Raw genomic sequence first — 6,000 nt, forward strand, 5'->3', positions numbered from 1 at the left:
CAAGTACTATTAAAGATACATTGATGAGGTAGGAAACCTTTAGGATATCTCAAATGGCATGAGACACCTGTGACTAGACAACTGAGTCCCATCCTTAGAAAACTAACCCCAGTGAAGTGAATCAACCCCCGTTACATATGACTAGAGCAGCTCCTTTGAGCATAATTTCACGTATGTTTATCAAAACTGCATCTCTGTATGCAACTTCTGCCATCACTGGGAAGTGGCAGTCCTTCAAAAATAGATTGCACTGGATGTTTTAAAAATATCCCTCAGGATATTTGATTGCTGTGGGATTATAGCAGAAGAATTGTCCTTATTTCCAGAATAAACGATTTCAAGTGACAACAGTATCAGTGCACCGGCTTTGCCTCTCTTGCCCTTGTATGCACTTTTGATGTCTGCCTGATGTTCCCGAAATTGACTGTGCCCATCCAGTCATTCCCTGGGGTCTGTAAGCATTTGTGATGCCAGTTGCCTGCAGGTGAACACCTCCTCACCTCCTCTGTTGTCCCCATAGTATCATCAGATCCACGTTTTTAGATTGGGAAGCCCATTCTGGTGACCTCACTCTATGGGTTTCAAAAGTCTTGGAGGAGCAAGGCATCCTGTCCATGTAATAGAGCTCAGGACTCTTCAAAGCACATCAAGATCCACACATTCTCATAGGAATGGGATGCTACAACCACCATGTTAAGTAGTGCAGTCACATTTCTCTGCCAAGACAGGATCGTATCATAATACCAGAGCTTAGAAAGCAGGGCTCACCACTTAGTAGCTCATCCTCCCTTGGCAAGCTGAACATACTTTAGTTATAGGTTCATGTGGCAGTTATGACAATCTTTTAAGAGAAAGATCACTGTGACACATACAACTTTGCAAATCATCAGAGTGCTGTCTTTGAATGTAGCAGCTTATTCAGCACCAATCTCTTCCAGCTGTACTTCTGATTGAGATATGTCTTTCCTTCACTTTCACCAATACCAAAAGTCCCAATCTAAGAAAAGGTAGGAAATTCTAGCTCTGACTCTAACAAAACGAGGAAAGTAGTTTTAGCATCTAGATCCCTTCAGTACTGGTAAAGTCTCTTACATCTTTATTATTTAAAAACCTTGAAGCTACTGTCATCTCAGAGAAGTGAAGACATCTGGTTAATATCAGTCTCAGGACTTCTGTCTTCCCATAAGGAGCAGAGATTATTTTAAGAACCTTCCCCTGCCCTGACAATGAGACAGCAGCTGTACGTAACTGCTGGTGCTGGGTCAGGCAGGCAGGGCCATCCCTCCTCATATTGTCCTCTTTTCCACTGAAGAATCACTTATTTTTTCAGAGTCAGTTTTTTCTCTTTTCTTCCTGGAAATGTAATAAGGTAGAGCCTAAATGCCAAATCAAATGAAATTTCTTGTAACGTAATAGTTGGTTTTATGTTGTATTTAGATTTGAATTTCAACTTCTTCTAGCTTCCAGTGTTTCCAGTTCAGAGCTGAAAATACCACATTTCATATCACTGTGAAAGAACCAAGGGCTCTGGCTCCACTTCAGGGAGCAAACTCACTGTTGTGAGTGGCTCAGCATAAATAGAATATGGCATAGAATTAGAAATAAGAAAAAAATTTGGCAAATGACCTGTATTAGGTAGGAAGAGTGATCTGTGCCTCCTGTATGTGGGTATATGTATATTGTTGGGTGTTTCCATCAAGAGCAACATAAGTGGAAATCCACTTTTCCATGGAAAGCGTCAGTGGCTGGTTCAGTGGATGTATGTGTGCTCTGCTCAGTATGTTTCTGGTTGAGAACTCATGCAAGATAAATAGTAATTTTGCGACTTGGTATTTCTGATGCTATACAAGTAACTTATTTCCAATGTAATGATTGTGGTGATATATCTTTGCTGTTTTCTAAGTGATGCTTCCTGTTGAAGAAAAAACAGTTTTAAGAGGCTGTCAGAGTTTCATTAAGCCCTAATTGAACAATATAGCAATAGAGCACATTCTTCATGAAAGTAGTTATATGGATGTACAATCAGTTATTAGCAAGATTGTGTTTTCAGTTGAATTTTTTCTACATAATGCTTTCATTACTAAAGAGCATACTATACTTAATTTTAAAAGATTTAACAATATTGCTTGCTTTATTTGAACAAGGCTGTATGGCAATATATTTTAGTTGTTTATATGCTTGTGTGTTCTAGGGAAACTGAGCTAGAATAAATTATTGTGAAGTGAGTGCATAAATAATTTGGAAACCATGTGCAGAGAGTAGTCTGCAATGATATACCACTACATGCTGTTCTGCAAGCATTTTTAACTCATTCTAGTACTATTCAGTATTCTCTTAGATAATGTGAATGAAAGGCCAGAAAGCAGGCTTAATAAATGTATAGACTAGAACAAGTGTGCTAAAGCAAGGCTTAGGGCAGAAAATGATAAAGTGTTGGAGTAGCCTAGAAAATACTGTATTTCCAGCTGAATTACAGACTAGAGAAGTATACAAATAGGTAGGCATTATCAGCTGCAACATATACCAATGGCGAATGAGTGGCCAGGCAGTAGTGCTGCAGAAGACAGTTATAATGATCCTGAGCTGAACAGGTGCCAGTGATACCACACTACTGCAAACCACTACCAAGGCCAACAATGTTGTGGACATGTGAATGGGAATAAATAAAGCACATAACATAATTATTTTAATTGGTACTAATAAGGCCTCAGTGCTTTACCAAGCTGCAGGAACTGCTGCTCAAACAGGATCCAATTCAGCCGGAGAGCATTAAGGAGAGGCCAATGAGCCTAGTCAAAGATCTAAAACACATGGGTCATTAGGGGAAGTCTGAAGGATTGTTTAGTCTAGAAACAGGAACATGGAAGGAAGATGTGATAGCAGCCTTTGTATAGGAATAGCTGCCTCTGAAGAGGAAGGGATATAACTGATGGCTGTTGGTATGGAAAAAGAATAATAGAGTTAAATCATAGCAAGGATGATTTAATGTAAGCACCAGGAAAAAAACAAACAAAAAAAAAAAACAAACAACCCTGAGTGGCGAGGAATAGAGGAGCTCAGGAATAGTTTGCTTAGTGGGAATTCATAGAATCTTCAGCCTTGCAGAAGTTTAAAGGTAGGTCAGACATCAGCAGACATGGCATAGGTAGGGGCTGGATGATGTGATCTTATCAAATTAGCCCTGCCCCTTTACTGATTTCTGTGTATGTGAAAATGATGAGAGTGATAACTATACATAGAAGAAGTATTTTGGATGTCTTCAGAATTTCAGAATATGTAAAATAATTCTGGAATTTACTGCATGCTTTCTATATTTACATTAGATTGAAGCAGTTAAACTTTTGTCTAATTCTGCCCATGTCAGTATTGACTGAAATTAACTACTGTCTGATGGGTTTGTGAATGGTCTTTGTGAAATAAGCTGATAGATGCAGTCAGATTCCGGTGATAGCATACAAAACACTTAATTGTATCCAAGTGAAAGTCTTATTGTCCTTAGTCTCATTGTAGCAAACGGGGGGAAAAAAAGAATAGATATTACCCAAAGAGTCAAAGAATCACCTTCCCAGGATACCTCTGTCTCTATCCTGAAGCAACTATATATTGGAGAAGTATGCTTGATCTTTCTTTATCTCAGTCTGTGATACTAAATGTTTAGTTTTTAGAAAACCAAGGTATATAGATTTCATAGAGGACTATCTGGATAAAATGTAATTGACAGGAAATCAGAGTAGAAAATCCAGCTGTCTTTCCTGAGCCACAATTATGAGAAGCCTGCTGAATGCATCATTTATGAAATACTCATAAACAAATAATAGTTGCTGTAACTGCGTAACAGACATGAACAATATATGTCAGAGATAGTTATATACCAGGCTTTTGTAAGTAACTTAGTAATCTGTAGGATTCCTGCTTGTTAAGTCTTTAATAGTTCTCTGAATTATTTACACTGTATCAGTGTGCATAGAGATAATACAGCACTTTCGGTGAGGAAACCTGTTACATAATATCCCAATGAAGATTTTAGAGATACTAGACAATAAAAGGTAAAATTAATAATGCTTTTAAAATAGTTGTGTGCTTAATTCTGGCTAATAGTTTAGGAACCACCTGGCTAAGACATCTTTTTCCCCTCAGAAGCATCCCGTAGGTAACAGAGAGATGGTAAACCTCATCAGAAAACTGTTATTTATGAAAATCTGCTATTGCCTAGTAAAAACCAGTCTCATTTACAGGACTTTTTAGAAGTTGGAATTACACTCCAGCACCCAGTGATGACTAGTTATTGTTCCTTTTGTCAACAGGCAAGATGAAGGAAGTTCTGGCAGCTTACCATGCCCCTGGCTCTGCTGAATTAAGTGAGACGTGCGCCCATGTTCTAGCATGCATCACATCGCCTCTCGGGTCTGAAGTGCCAGAAGGATCCCAGCGCTGCAGACTGAGACAGCTCTGAGCACCTCAGTACCCCGTTTCTGACAGAACCCAGGGATGGCAAACTTACATACCAGTATTACCTGTCTGGCGCAGGTTTAATTTTATAAATTAAAGCCATAAACTCTATGAGTTTCTAGACCACATTTGTGCTGTTGAGGATGATCTACTCAGATGAACAGTTTTGCATCCATCGGAGAGAAAGGTTCTTCTGCTGGACCAGAAGACAACATTATTGTAACTAATACGAGTTGTAGCATCTCCTAGTACAAATAATTGAAGAACAGGTTGCAAGAATATCCTCTAGGGAATAAGACATGCTTTGATTTGGTCTACAGGTTTTAAAACTTTTTTTTTTCTTTTTTTTTTTAAAGGTGATCACTTTTACATAACACTATGTGTGCAGTCTACGTGCGGCTCTTCACTGTGGCTATCTGTATTCCAGAGATTTTTATTTACTTGTCAGACACCCGGACTTTTTTTAGATTTGTAATGAATCCTTAAATTATGTATCCTTAAGTATCATGGAAAACTAGAAAGGAAAAGTTTCAGGGCTTTTATTTGACTCTATGTCTCCGCTTAGTCCCTGTGAGTGTCTTGAATGGTGGAGGAAAGGGCACAAGGTAGGAAAACAATACGAAAAAGTAATAACACATCCTGGGCTTGGTGTTCATTCTGGCATATCAGAATGTGTTTGATCAAATAACTAAGGAGAGAGAAACAGCAACTTATCTGAGCCCTCACATGGAAGGTCGGTATTTTGGGGGGCAATCTTTGCTAATTTTGTCTCCAAAATAGATATAGAAAAGGAGTATGTAAATGCCCCAACATAAGTGAAAAGGACATACTTGCCATTCCTCTATTTATTTTTGCTCTTTCGAAAAATCTAAGTGCCAGTTATTTGGAATGCTGTAGTCTGTGGTCTCTTTACATTTGTTTAGTGAGATCCTTTCAGCAAGATCATTCCCATTACGGTGTAACTGCATGGTGACCACAGGTTTGGGCCTGTATAATAAAGATCTGAATTCAAATTTTTGTTTCTGATCATTTTCTCTACTTTTATGTCGTATCTGTGAAGTGTTTGATTGGAATCAAACTTACTGCTGATAAATGTTTAAAAGATTTGGCAAAAAAAAATTTAAAGAGGCAAGTATTTGTATGGTTGGACCCTGCTTCTCCTTTGTATTGTTATTTATACCAGCTTAAAATGCAGAGGGATACAAAATGAGAGCAAATCAATAGTGATGCTTAAATTTGATTTGTGCACAGGACCCCAGGATGATGAGATCAGCTTCTTCACCTCTTGGATTTACGGCCATAGTAGAGTACTTGAAATATGGTGTCTATTAATTAGTTAACCTGAAAGGTTAGAGGAGGGAAGAGCTGCAGAAATGATGAGTCTAAGGTGGCTTTGGTTTGCTCAGAGTGTTATGTATTGTGCTGAGAATATGCACATCTGAGTGTATAAGCCTATAGATCCCTTTTCTTTTCTCTTCCTTATTTTCTTCTTTGAAGACAAAAATTTAAACTATAAAAATGTTCTTCACATAGCTGTGAAGTTTATTTAAG

General features: G+C 38.2%; 1 protein-coding gene across 3 annotated transcripts in view; it reads left to right on the forward strand.

The window, feature by feature from the left end:
• Positions 1-5,462, forward strand: part of SCAF8 (SR-related CTD associated factor 8) — an 86,843-nt gene extending 81,381 nt beyond the window's left edge. For all 3 annotated transcript variants that reach the window (XR_014944016.1, XM_085541533.1, XM_015858252.3), the window contains one exon: positions 4,305-5,462. The gene's annotated coding sequence lies outside the window, so the exon portion shown is untranslated. The remainder of the gene's footprint in view (positions 1-4,304) is intronic.
• Positions 5,463-6,000: the final 538 nt, after the last annotated feature.

Source organism: Coturnix japonica, chromosome 3 (genome assembly GCF_054131305.1).
Source record: "Coturnix japonica strain WE chromosome 3, WE-NBRP24, whole genome shotgun sequence".
In the NCBI taxonomy this organism is placed as follows: Eukaryota; Metazoa; Chordata; class Aves; order Galliformes; family Phasianidae; genus Coturnix; species Coturnix japonica.